This window comes from Jaculus jaculus, chromosome X (assembly GCF_020740685.1).
Source record: "Jaculus jaculus isolate mJacJac1 chromosome X, mJacJac1.mat.Y.cur, whole genome shotgun sequence".
NCBI lineage: Eukaryota > Metazoa > Chordata > Mammalia > Rodentia > Dipodidae > Jaculus > Jaculus jaculus.
The window spans coordinates 44,420,666-44,436,011 of record NC_059125.1 but is presented as its reverse complement, the minus strand read 5'-3'; the positions used below and the strand labels follow the sequence as shown (position 1 = coordinate 44,436,011).

Genomic DNA, 15,346 nt, shown 5'->3' with positions numbered 1-15,346 from the left:
AGCCACATACAAAAAATAAAATACCCTGAAATATCACCAACCAAAGAAGTGAAAGACCTATACAAAGAAAACAAAATCACTGAAGAAAGAAATTGAGAAGGATACAAGAAGTTGGAAAGATGTCCCATGCTCATGGATTGGAAATATTAATATTGTGAAATGGCTATCCTAACAAAAGCATTATACAGGAAAAGCACAGGCTGGTGTTACTATACTTACAGTGGTGACCAGGATCCTAATACACCACAATCATATCTATTACGTTCTATAATGGAGGGGCCATCATGGCCATGAAGGGGAAGAACTGTGTGGCCATCGCTGCAGACAGGCGCTTTGGGACCCAGGCACAGATGGTAACCATGGACTTCCAGAAGATTTTTCCTATGGGTGACCAGCTGTATATTGGCCTGTCTGGGCTTACCACCAATATCCAAACAGTGGCCCAACACCTAAAGTTCCGGCTGAATCTGTATGAGTTGAAGGAAGGTTGGCAGATCAAACCTTATACCCTCATAAGCATGGTGGCCAACCTCTTGTATGAGAAATGGTTTGGTACCTATTATACTGAGCCAGTCATTGCTGGGTTGGATCCAAAGGCCTTCAAGCCCTTCATCTGTTCTCTAGACCTCTTTGGCTGCCCCATGGTAACTGACGACTTTGTAGTCAGTGGCACCTACTCTGAACAAATATATGGGATGAGTGAGTCTTTCTGAGAGCCCAAAATGGATCCAGAACAGCTGCTTGAAACCATCTCCTAAGCCATGCTGAATGCTGTGGACTGGGATGCAGTGTCTGGCATGGGTGTCATTGTCCACATCATTGAGAAGGACAAGATCACCACCAGGACACTGAAGGCCTGAATGGACCAACTTGTTCCAGAGCCCAGGTGGGTTTTTTGTTTGTTTTTTAATACAATAGCCCCACTTAAAAAAAAAAAAAGCATTATAGATATCTAATGCAGTTCCAACAAAAATTGCAACAATCTTCTTTACAGAGATAGAAAAAGTAGTCTTCAAAATTTATATGGAAGAGCAAAAGGCCTTGGATAGCCAAAAAATACCCTATACCAAAGAAATATGTCTGGAAGTATCATCATACCTGAATTTAAGATATACTACAAAACTATAATAACTGAAACAGCATGGCACTGACACACAAAAGAAATACACAAATCAGTGGAATTCAATAGAAAGCCCATATATAAATTCAAGCAAATACAGCTACCTCATCTTTGACAAAAGGGTCAAATATACACACTGAAGAAAAGACAACATCTTCAACCAATGGTGCTGGGGAAATTGGGTAACCACATATAAAAGAATGAAAATATACCCACTTCTCTCACCCTGCATAAAAGTCAACTTCAAATGGATTAAGGATGGGAGTTCTTAATCTCCTCTTAAAGCCTATTTTCTAGCTCTTCCTTGGCACTGCAGCTGGCAACCCATTCCTAAGAACCTGACACTTTTACTTATTTTTTGATTCCATCCATTACTGTTCTTTGTCTTGAGTAATTGTTCCATGCAGCACAATCATTTGTGTCTTTCTTATATTCTAACACATATAATAATGCTCTTTCCAGGATTCCCTTCTGAGTTTTAGTTCAGCCTGCATATATCCATTCTCGAGTGTTCTCTGACTCTCTCCTTCAACCCTTGTTCTTCTCTCTCTCAGTAATGTCAAAAAGCAAGGCTATTGTCGTTATCTTTCATTACTAAATTTATAGTTCCACAAAATGTTGCAAAAACAGTATAGATAAATCCCACATGCCCTGATCCATGTCCTCACAGTGGTAATAGGTAATGATAATACATCAAAACTAGGAAATTGGCATTAATGTAATGTATGTGTAATTCTATGTCATTTCCCACATGTGTGGATTTGTGCAAGCAGATTTGTGTAAGCACCACTGCATTCAAGATGCAAGATTATGATTGTCCAGTGATCTCCCTGGACACCAGTAGTGGTAAGAGTTCTAGCTCCCACTGAGCTTTTCCACTTGGGTGCAGAGGTAAAAATCTAAGTTTTATCTGTCTTGTCTGCTGGAGTTAAGTGTTTCTGTAAGCTTTCATTTTGTTTTATCTTGAGTTTTTATTTTTTATTTATCTATATATTTATTTATTTATTTTGCTTCATCTGTTAGCATTCTGTCCACATTTCTGAATTTTCTTAAATCTGTTTTATATATAATGCCAAGAGTTTCTAGTAGTTCTTAGTAAAAGGAACAGGGAAAGATGCTTGTATTTCGTCCTTTGCAAAAGGAAAATGGTACCTATTAGTTTTTAACTGTACTTCATCATATTAACCAGATACACTCCATAACAGCAACAGAGGCCTCCTTTAGCAACCTCTTTCCAAGACAGCACCTACATGTCTTGACAAGATAGTCTGGATGTTTGGGGCAGCCTTCAAGGAGAAAGCTCGACAAAGCAAAGGGTCTGACCTATAAGATGTGGCAGGTAAAGACATGGTAGAGCTGAATTTGGGAAAGTTGTAGTCTTAGAAGCCTGAAGGGAAAATAACAAACAAAGCACTTCAGCAAGTAACAAAAATATGTTTTCCTAAAAAAATTCAGCTCCATTTTAGTATCAGAGATACAAAAGTTGCAATAATTGCCTTCTGTCACTTCACCATAGTAACAAAGAGCACTTTACACTGTATTTTAGTTGTCAGTTGCATATCTAGTTGCTGTGATTTATACAGACAGTATACCAAAGGAAGGGGAGCATGAAAGCATCTACTTCCATACAGAGGGAAGAAAATGTATATCTTAGGATCTATAGATGTTGCAAAGAACCAGCAAAAAATTCCACCAAAGGAATATATATGATGCTATATTAGAGAAAAGGGAAATGTAGGAAGGGATAGCAGTCAGGCAAAACCAAGGACATATTAGCTTTGATCCTATAATGATTGCATGCAAAACAGGTGCTTCACACATTTTAGTATACAGAAGAATATACTGGAATAAGTCTCCGAGTATATTAATGATGAAAACCTGAACACCATACTTCAAGTAGCCCCCTGAGTTTCAAGTATGTAGCACATGTGATTCCACCAGAGGAAGGCCAGGCTGGTTGTCAACCATATATCCAGGGCATATAATTGTAGAATTTATTCACACCCCAACTTGTATGTGAGTGAAGTACAATATAGATATTCAAATGGTAGTTTAAAAGTCACTTTAGAAAGGCACGAAAATGGAAAGTGTCAATCAAATGAACATGTTAAAGGAGACTATAAAGAATTACTTATTTACTTGCTGAGAGAGTAAATTGATTTTTGGTATGGTTCAATTAAAATCATGTACATGTAATAATTATAAATCTTTATTTGCTCATTAAGGGAGACATTCACCAACTGATACTTGGTATGTTTCTACTTTTTGGTGTAGATCAAAGGACTACAACCATTTTACTTTCTACATATTCTCAAATGCCTCAAATGTCTACTGTAGGAAAACAGAATCATGAAACCTCACCATCACACAAATGATTCACAATATCCTCTGAACAGTTGGCAAATCAATAGTGGGAGAGTTTCTTAATATATTTGAACTACTTAATTTCTTTTTCTGGTTAATTATTCTTAAAGACATTTTCAAAGACATAGACCCACCATTGTCATAATTTTGTGCACAGTTCAAGAATTCATGGCCTCCTGATGTTTCTCTACAGTTTAAACATTTTTTCTTCTGCTGAGTCTGTCAGAGAAATGTGAAAATATGTTTAGGGCACTGTAAATGATATGCTTTTGGAAAGATGCAGCCTACACTGACAGATAAACCCAAAGGATTGAAAGGGGGAGTGAATTACCATGGTTTATTGTCTATAATTATGGAATCTGTCAATAAAAATTCAATAAATAAATAAATAAATGACACAAAAATATAAATTAGAAATTGGTTTCTTAGAGGCCTTACATAAGCTGAGAATTTTGAAACCAAAAATTATGTGCACTATTTTAATGTGTATGTTTTCTAAAGGTACCATTTTATTACTGTATTAACCCTTTCAACTGTCCTTACTTCAGTAATTCTCAATAGTATATGAATCTGATGAATACTGGGAGTACAAAACTTCTATTTAAAAAAATCAAGCTCTGGCTGGAGAAATGATTTAGTGGTTTAAAGTGCTTGTTCAAGAAGCCTAAGGACCCAAATTCCATTCCCCAGTACCCAGCTAAGCCATATGCACAAGGTGACACATGCATGTGGAGTTTGATTGTAGTGGCTAGAGGAGCTGATGTGCCTATTCTTTATCATTCTATCTGTCCCCCGTCTTTAATAAATAAAAATAAATACTAAAAATAACATTAGGCCTGGACAGGTATCTCAATGGATAAACTGTTTGACTTGCAAACATGAGGACCTGACTTTAATTCCCAGAACCCACATAAAAAATGCCAGGTATGGTGGTACACACTTGTAATCCTTGAGCTTAGGTCATAGAGATATGTGGATTCCTGATGCTCACAAGCTAGCCAGTCTAGTCTACAAGGGTGAGCTTCATGCCAAAACTGAGAGTCTTGCTCTGAAAAGGTACATGGCTCTCCTGAGGAATGATACCCAAGGTTTTCTGTGTTCTTCCACATGCTCATTCACATGAATGAACACGCACACCTCCCCCACACAATACTCACACACACAAAAAAAAAAAATAAATAAATAAAAACACTAACAGAAATACAGACCAGGCTCATGAGAAAAAGACAATTTCTCTTCAACGGCTTTCCACATTATATTGACATTGCCAATGTCATATGCACAGAGATTGCTACTTGAGAGTATTTGATAGACGAACAAGTGCTAAGTGAGTGAAACAGAACACAAAATATAATCGTATGTATCCCGGTCCACATGCTCATGAACTGATAATTCTGGACATCAAGATAACAAACAGATTAGGGGAGCAATACAAAAGTCCAAGGAAACAATGCATGTTAGTTGATGCATGTAATCCTACTCAGGAAGCTAAGACAGGCACATCATAGAAAGCCCTCACCCTTCCCCTCAAAACCCCAGAAGCAAATAAATAAAAGACTCAAATAAAATTTCAATAAATAACTCCAAATTTAGGATTGTTTTCAAGGTTTTCCATGAACCATTAAATAAATGGGTAATCTATTTAATTGTTTTACTTCTCTACTATGGTGTAACGCCATGTGCTTTCCTCAGAAGTACCTATGCTTTAATTACACTTATTTTGCTGAAGTACATCAAATCATTAACTGGACATACTTCTGTTTATATTAGATCTTGTTTAATGCAAGTGTTAATTGTTGAAATGAGACTACAGAAGGAATGATTGGCAATAATGACATAAATCTTAGATTAAGAGCAATGTCTTGCTTTATGAAGCACAATGAAAACTGACACAATTCTAAAGAAAGGTCCAAGCTTGGTAGACTGCATCCTTGACTTTCTTCTCCAACCACTTCCATGATGCTTACTAACAGCTAGAGAGAATACAGACTATGAAATCTCTTGTTGTTTTTTAATCCAAAGAGATATTTGTCAAACATGAACAAAAGACAAAAGAATAACCTTCATTGGCTTGGTGCATTTTAGATAGTGCTGAGTTTTATTTTTCAATTTTTACTTTGCAAGATGATTATTTGGATGTGAAAAGCACATAAGTGCTCTGCTATGTTATTTTCTATATAAAAGCAATCTCATTCAATGCATATATTTTCCTTGAATAGTACACTCAAAAAGCTTTCAGCTGAAGTTTCCTTCTCATTGAACAACCTGTGGACTAATTTGTTATAGACCTCTAAATCCTTATCTCATTTCCATGAAAAAAGAATCTGTGGTTCTTAGCTGAAAACGATCATATACTTGGCACAGGCCCCATTATCAACTGAAATTGGCTTGCAATTAGTTGAAATATATTTTAGACAATAACTTCTGGGTTAGAAAGATAGTGCTTAACTTGTAAACATGAATATTTGAGTTCAATTTCCAGACTCAAATTAAAGTAAAATAGGAGTAGCACTGTGTATTTAAATCCCAGCACTGGTGAGGCAGATCCATGAGGCTCACTATTCATCATTCATCCAGTCTAGCCTACTTGTTGAGTTCCAGGACAATGAGAGACCATATCTCAAAATGAGGTAGAGACTTATAGTAGTCAATTTCAGTTCACTGGGATGAAACTCTAGAACAGACACAGTTTATTGGAGGAAGGGATTTATTGAAGCTTACAGATCCAGGGGAAGATTCATAATGGCAGGAGAAGCTACCCCCTTTCACAGATCCACACACAGAGAAAAAACACCACCAGCATCACAAGCAAGCACACTCCAGGAACCCAGGGAGAAATCAGGCACTTTGCATATCATAGGCTGGAATTAAGATCTGCCCCCAGTGACACCTACTCCAGCCAGGTAGCTGGAAATCCAAGAAGCTTTAATAAAACTCCTGAATTTATTGGGGGACAATAAAATTGAAAAATAAAATTGAAAGTTCACCACAGATTTTACCAACTTTAAAATAGTTCCAAAGTCCCAAGTCTCATCTGAGATTTAAGATAGTCTCTTAGCCATGATTTCTATAAAATCAAACAAGTTATATACTTTCAATATATAAAGGCACAAAGTAAATATTTTCAACTGCTCGAAGGCATAGCAAAGAGAGACTGGAACAATGCAAACTCAATAACCATCAAGCAAACAGCAAACATCTGCAGTTCAAGACTGACATCATAACCAGTGACTGCCAGTCTTTCCAATTCCACCCCTCCAGTCAGGCTGAATAGCCAGGGAATACTTCCATCCTGAGCCAAAAGAACTCCATGGTAGCCCTTGCACAGTCCTAATATGTCCAAAATATCTTTGGGTGTTCATGCAAACTAAAGTCCATCTTCCAATGGCATCACCAGCCTCTTTATCAGGGTCATCCTGTCATGCCTTATGACACATCCCAGCAGTGGATCCTGCACTTTATGACACACTCCACATATTTTTCATGCTTCCAAAATGAATACCAGATGTGCAAGAACAGTCATATTCTTAACTCAGGGATGAAATAAATTTGAACCTTGAAAAGCAGACTCTTTCTTTTCAGTCAACTCCTTTCAAAAGAGATGCTATTCACTCTTTCTATGGTGGGATCACCTCAGACATTCTCTCCATTGTTTTAAGATTTCTAATGTGTTTGACAGTAGCAACTTCAGTAACCTAAACCAGTCTCTGTGCTGGTAAATTATAAACTTGCTTCAATTTTTCCAACTTAAAACCTTAAATCTCTCAGTCCAATATCTTTTGTAATTTTTTGTTTATTTTTATTTATTTGAGAGCAACAGAAAGAGAAAGAGGCAGATAGAGAGAGAGAATGGGCGCGCTAGGGCCTCCAGCCACTGCCAACGAACTCCAGATGCATGTGCCCCCTTGTGCATCTGGCTAATGTGGATCCTGGGGAAATAAGCCTTGAACTGGGGTCCTTAGGCTTCACAGGCAAGCGCTTAACTGCCAAGCCATCTCTCCAGCCCTCAGTCCAATATCTTTATCCAGGCACATCAGTCCATTACAAATTTAATCTTTATCAAACTCCTTGAGAATAAGTAAGAGAATGCAGCCAGCCCTTACACCAGCAGCCCAGTTCCAACAAAGTCCTATGTAGTCTTCCCCTTAGAAAGTTCAGAAGCCAAGCTTCCAAATACAATTCACTCTGGACTTAGTATTTTCCAACTCTCATCAGAATAGTTCATAAACCTTGGCTTACTGCTCCAGAAAGCATTTTCAGTTGCAAGTACTGTTTCCCATTCCTCCAGCTCACAAGTTCCAAAAGACCATAATCCACATCGTCAGAATTTTCACAGTATCACCCACTCTGAGTACCAATTCTGTAGTAGTCAGCTTCAGTATACAAGGACAAGCCTCCAAACCAGACACAGTTTATGAGAGGAAGGGATTTATTGAAATTTAAAGATCAAGACGACATTCCATAATGGCAAGAGAAGCTAGCTTCCTTTCACAGATCCACATTCAGAGAAAAACCACCACCAGCATCTCAAGCAAGCACACTCCAGAAACCTAGTCGGAATTCAAATTTGCCCCCATTGATACCTCCTCCAGTCAGGTAGCTGGAAATCCAAAAAGCTTTAATAAAATTCCTGAATCTTTTGGAAGACATCTATTCAAACCACCACAAGAGGGTTTCTGAAGGACACCTGATGTTTTCTTCTGACTTTCACAGGTGCACACATAAACACATGTATGCATGCACAACACATGTGAATGCACATGTACACACACACACACACACACACACACACACACACACACACACTATAAATTCTAACAAAACCCAAATGAATGAAGGGGTTCCAGTGTCCTGAACAAAGTCATCTATATAGTAGAACACAGACCACTGGAATGAAACATGAGAAAGCAGAATTCCAAGTATTAAGAAAGAAAAACTCAAACTTGACATTGACCTCATGCAAAAACTAAAATGTTAGTTAATTTCTAGTTAGGCAAGACTGGAAAACTCTTCAATTCTAAAGATAACGGCTATGTTTCATATGCATGGAAGTTGGTACTTAGTCAACATTTAATAAAATAACAAATAAAAGCTGAGCATGGTGGTGGTGCATGCCTTTAATCCCAGCACTCTAGATACTGAGGTAGGAGGATCACTGTGAGTTGGAGGCCAGCATGGTCTAGCGTGAGATCCTGACTCACGCACACACACAAAAAAATGAGGGCTGGAGAAGATGGCTTAGCAGTTAATGCATTTACCTTCAAAGCCAAAGGAGCCTGGTTTGATTGCCCAAGAGCCAAGTAAGCCAGATGCACAAGGAGGTGCATGCATCTGGAGTTCATTTGCACTGGCTGGAGGCCATGGCATGCCCATCCCCCCTCAAATAAATAAATTAATTAAATATATTAGAAAAAAGCAATGAATATAATTCAGAACTAATTTAACCAAGGATTACACAGTCAGATGGCTTCTAAGAATACACCTAATTCTCAAACTGGATGGCTCTTTGATGATTCTTTGACAGGAGTAAACATAATTATTGTCAATCATAAATTAATCTATTTGGAAAAAAATCAAGAAGTAACTTTAATGGGAAGTCCTAAAAGTGACTTCTCACAGTATATAACCAATATACTGTGTCTATCTCACAGTATGAAGACCACTGAATTTCTTTAATTGCTATGTATGTACACAATCACTGATCATAACAAAAAATACCATTTGACAAGTAGAGGATTTTCATATTATTTGGCTTTCATATGAAAATTTTAATAATTTATCTGAAATATATCATTTATAATTGCTTGTAGGCTTGAGCCAAACATATATGAAATGAATTTATTTTACCTTTATATTTCAGTTAAAATTTACTTTTAAATATAAGCCTTTTTAAAAGTATAGCTTCATCAGTCTTAGTTCTAATTTCAGAGGGAAAATATGAAGTTCCCAGACTGATTTCATAATTCACAATATAAAAAGTTGACATGAATTCTACTGCACATTAATCAAAGACATTTCTAAAGTGTATTCTTTAGTTTTTTTAAAACAGTAATGTGCTTCAAGTCAAACAGCTGGGATCCTCATGTATTTCTAATATAGAAATTAGCACAAACATCTTGGAATATGCTCACAGTAATATCTCCTGAAGCTACATTGCTCAAAACTAGAATCCAAATCAATTGTTAATCAACAGTAGATTGAATAAAGAACTTGTGCTATGGTCACACAAATACTACACAACAATGAAAATGAATAGATCATTGCTACAAATAGCTACATAGTAAGAGGATTAATACACAGAATAAATAGGACATAATTCTCTTTATATGCAATTTTAAAGATCACAAGATTAATTTATATTGTAAGAGTCTAAAAAAAGGAATTGTTCTGTGGCAAGGATATTGACTCAGAAGGGGCCTGAGCTGTTGTAACTGTTTTATGTCTACATAGGCAAAACTTCATCAGTTATGCACTCCAGATATATGCACCTTAATATTGTTTTCCTTGTTTGTGTGTGTGTGTGTGTGTGTGTGTGTGTGTGTGTGTGTTTGCAAGGCCAGGTCTCACTCTAGCCCAGGCTAACCTGGAACTCACACTGTAGCCCCAGGCTGTCCTCTAACTCACAACAATCCTCCTACTCAGCCTCCTGACTACTGGGACTAAAAGTATGCACCACCACGCAAGCTGTGTTACATTTTCTTAAATCAAAATAAAAATTAGGGCTGGGGAGATGGATCAATAGTTAAAAGTGCTTGCTTGGAAATCCTACTAGCCAGGGTTAGATTCCTTACTACAGACATAAAGCCAGATGCAAAAAGTGGCATCTGAAGTTGCTTTGCAGTAGCAAGAGGCCCTGGCCCTTTCTCTCTTTCTCTCTTTCTCCCTCTGTCTGTCTTTCTTAATTTCTCCTTGCAAATAAATAAATAATATATGTTTAAAAAGAAAAAAAGAAATATGCTCAAATCTTGGCAAAGCATGTCATTAGCCCATTCATATATCATATAATAACCTCAGTTTTCATAAGACATCTTTCATTTCCTAAAGGACACTGAGTAACATACTAGGTGGAGCATTAGGTTATACTCTTGCCAAAGGGTACAAACATTACTTAAGTGTCATTATGCTATATTCCATTAATTTTATAAGATAAAATTTTCATTCATACATGCAACAAAGATGAGAACAAACTTCTATAAATTCACTGAGAGAAATGTATGTAATTCTTTTTAATTTAACTATCGAGAAACCAAGAGTGTTTAGTTTAAATATATTAAGTATTTTGTAGTAGGTGTTTTTAAATGAGTTTTCATTGTCATTTTATGTTCCATTGTATTTACCAGACCCTCAGCTTCAATAATAGAAAGCATAAACATATTCAGATATACCTATACAATGCCCTCTCTCTCCACCTTACTCCTTCTCTTTTTCATATGTACACATGCATGCACACACATGGCAGTAGTTAAGAACAATGAAAATACGCATCATAAAAAACAATTTTGGTGACTCATATTGGGCCACAGTAAGAAGTTTCATTTTTAAAGCCAGTTCCATAGGCCACATTTCCCGCATAATGATGTTATTCCTTATCTCATTGTGACATATATCTCTCCTTGATTTCCAGTAATCTTTGTCAAGTATTAGCGAAATGTAGAGATGGAGAAAACAGAATCAGCTATAATTTGCTAGTGTGATTCTCAGCACAATTAAAATATTTGTTGAAGGGCTGGAGAGATGGCTTAGTGGTTAAGAGCTTGCCTGTGAAGCCGAACGACCCCGGTTCGAGGCTTGGTTCCCCAGGTCCCACGTTAGCCAGATGCACAAGGGGACGCACACGTCTGGAGTTCGTTTGCAGAGGCTGGAAGCCCTGGAGCGCCCATTCTCTCTCTCTCCCCCTATCTGTCTTTCTCTCTATGTCTGTCGCTCTCAAATAAATAAATAAATATATAAATAATTTAAAAAATATATTTGTTGAATACCCATAAGGATATAGGCAATTATATTAGGCCTTACATTTTGTCTCTCTTTTCTATCCAATTCAGGTTAATATTCCAATGAAATATTGAAGTGGTAATTATATCCATGAAGTCTTGGAGAACAAATCCTTTGTTTGAGGAAGACAAGAAAGGTGTAAAAAAGGAAGAGTTAGAGAATGATAGAGAGAACAAATATATTCTAATATTTATTTAATTAAAGATTATGCTATTATTAAGCTGTTGTTTATTGAGCGCCAACTGTGTTTAGGCATCCAATTATGTGATTCATAATTTCATTGGACTTTGGAACAAGTAATTAGACAGTGAAGAGAATTATTAAGTTGAGTCAGAGATTATGAGGACAGTATGAACTATGATGTCAATCTTATTATATCTTAAGTTCCTGAATTTCCAGCTCTAAGGTTTTCATTCCCCTCATACCCAGCAGTACAAGATTAATGCAAATAATTATAATAAGATTCTACTACCATTCTGACACATCATTCATCTTCATAGCCAGCTTAATATTCTCTAGCCTGAAAGTGAAACCTTTAACGGGAACATTGGAAGGAGAAATTTTGCAGAATGAGACTATTCAGTTTAAAACATATTAAATGTAAAGTATGTATCAAGGAGAATTCATGTGAAGGTTAAATGGAATGGGAACACAGATGTAACTATCAATATTAGATCAATAGTGGCGATATCATCAGGAAATGCAGAGAAAGAAACTCCAAAAGCCAGTACCTCTTAAAACCAAGAACAGGGCTGGAGAGATGGCTTAGCGGTTAAGCGCTTGCCTGTGAAGCCTAAGGACCTGGTTCGAGGCTCGGTTCCCCAGGTCCCACGTTAGCCAGAGGCACAAGGGGGCGCGTCTGGAGTTCGTTTGCAGAGGCTGGAAGCCCTGGCGTGCCCATTCTCTCTCTCTCCCTCTATCTGTCTTTCTCTCTATGTCTGTCGCTCTCAAATAAATAAATAAAAATTTAAAAAAAACCAAGAACATTAGCAAAAATTGTGAAAATCAATGTTTTCATAATTCTTGAAATTGATTAAAAGTTTGCAACAATCTGAGACACATTGAAGCATTTATTGAAGAAAATTAAATCTCATTAAAAACAGTGAGCTGTGGCTTGGAGAAGATGGCTTAGTGGTAAAGGAGTTTGCCTGCAAAGCCAAATGACCCTGGTTAGATTCCCCAGGACCTGCATAAGCCAGATGAAGAATGGGATGCATGCATCTGGAGTTTGTTTGTTTGTTTGCAGTGGATGGAGGTCCTTGTGTACCCATTCTCTCTCTCTCTCTTCCCACCTCCTTCTCTCTCTCTCTCAAATAAATAAAGGATATATAGAAAAACAACAGTGAGCTGTGGGGGAATTTAACTTTGCTTAGTCCCTTTCCAGTAACCTCAAACAATGTACGAAGAATATCTTTGGAGGCCCCTCAAAGCATCACTCTCAAAGAATTAACATTAGCTGATCTTACAGTTACCTATAAAACTTCTATTCTCAGGATTTGTCTTTACTTTCCCAGAGCCAGACTTTCCTCCATGTAGACAACTACCTAGACACATTTGTGAATCAACAGCTGCCTGAGGTAGTGGTAACAGTTGGGTCAAATAAGAACATAGCCAAAAATTATAAAAGGAATAGACAGAGAATGAGATGCCCATGAAGTGCATCATATTCTTAGGAATTTAGAAACACATATACATGCTTAGGGCTCTGTGCATTCCCAGGGTTATGCACATGTCCAGGAAAGAACCAAGAAGGCTCCAACACTTGCCTTTAGTTGTCAATAAACTTCAGCAAAAGAAGAAAGGAAAGCCAATGAAAGAGTGGTAAACCTTCCAGCTGAGTGTTGAAAGCGTGGCCCAAAACACATATAGACCATCTCTGCCATAACTGGAAGAATTAGTGATTCCAGAAAGTTAAAGTAAATCTGTCTAATCATTAGCTGACCACAAAGGTAACAGAACAGAAACTATTATTGTGTAGCTCAGTAATAACATGCATGGTATCCTACATAACAACGTCTTAGGTCCCAGCCATCCCCAGCACCACAGAAACAGAAACAGACTTCATAGAGTCAGTTCATAAAAGACAGTAAGCAAACAATAACAACTATCAGCAGCATCTGAACAGAATCTGGGAGAAGAGCAGAATCTAATTTTGAGGCTTGCTGCAACCTGCTATGTAAAATGCCAAGATTTTAACAACAACAACAAAAAAGTTTTTGGAATGAGTTAAGTGCAAGTTGAAGCTATAATACCCTTGAAAGAAATCTAGAAGTAAATATGAATGTCTTTTATTTGAAAGTGGAATCTAAATATGGCACCAAAAGCATGAACACCCAAAAGAAAAAATCGCACAGCTGAATTCAAAATACCTTTGCTCAAAATCTACAGGGTGGGAGAATATCTGTGCAAGCAACATATCTGAAAAGGAAATAGTACGCATCCAGACTATACAAAGGACTCTTACAACTCAACAACAACCCAATTATAAATTAGCAAAGGATTAGAATAGATACTTTTTCTAACATGACTTACAGAGAGTTCATGAATACATGAAAAATGAATAATATCTTTAGTCAATACAGAAAAATCAAAATCACAAAAATAGGGGCTGAAGAGACAGCTCAGCAGGTAAGAGTGCTTGCTAGGTAAGCATGAGGTCCTTGAAAGGGCCAAAATAGCCCTGAGTTTAATTCTCAAGTAGCCATTAAACAGCTGGGTATGGCCACTCATATATGTAAGTAACCCCAGTCTTGTGGGAAGCAGAGACTGGAGAACTGCTGGGACTCACTGTTCAGTCAGTCTGGCCTAAACAAAACCTGGCAGCTCATGGAGACACACACCTTTAACCTTTAATCTAGCCTGGGACTACAGAATCAGTTTAGGTCAACCTGGGCTTGAGTGAGACCCTATCTCAAAAAATAAATAATTAATAAACAATGACATCTCAGGGTGAAATATATGCATGAATAATATAGAAGAGGACACCAGAGGTACTCTGACCTCCACACACAGATGCATGGATAGAGCACATCTGCACACACACACACACACACACACACACACACACACACACACACAAACACACATGTACCCTTGCATAAACCACACACACACCACACCACACATATGACACATACATGGAAAAAAATACACAAAAGATAACCATTTCACACTCAGTAAAAAGGGTATAGTCAAAAAGACAAAGAATAGCAAGTCTCCTGGGGCTATAGAGATGGCTCAGTGGTTTAGGCACTTGACTGCAAAGCCAAAGGACCCAGGTTTGATTCCCCAGTACCCATTAAAGGCAGATGCACAAAGTGGCACATATGTAGCAAGTCTGCCCCCTTGTTAATCTTCAGATATCACTAGTTGGGATATAACATGATGTAGCAAAGTTGGATAAATATGGATCCTTTAAATTTCCAACACTGTGTTAGCATATGAATCAGCAATTCAACTCTTCAGTATATATGAAAAATTTTGTACATGGATTTTCATAGCATCATTATTCAAATAGTTTACTGGTAGAAACCCAAATATTCACCAGCACATGAAAGAATACAATATGGTCTAAACTTATACTGATGTATTTGTCACAATATTTTGCATATGGAGAAACTCACCAAACTGAATTTTTTTTTTTCGAGGTAGTGTCTTAACAGGCTGACCTAGAAATCACTATGAAGTCTCAGTGGCCTCGAACTCATGGTGATCTTCCTACCTCTGCCTCTTGAGTACTGGGATTAAAGGCATGCATCACCACTCTTGGCTCTGAACTAAATATTTTTAAATGTTGAATTTTTTCATATGTGAATTATATATTAGTAAAAATAGAAAAAAATGAGGTTATCATGAATAGGCAATTAAAAT

The 15,346-nt window shown here is 37.2% G+C and overlaps 1 pseudogene; it reads left to right on the top strand.

Moving 5' to 3' along the window:
- Positions 1 to 257: 257 nt before the first annotated feature.
- The window catches only part of LOC101603713, a 121,074-nt pseudogene continuing 105,985 nt past the window's right edge, over positions 258 to 15,346 (top strand).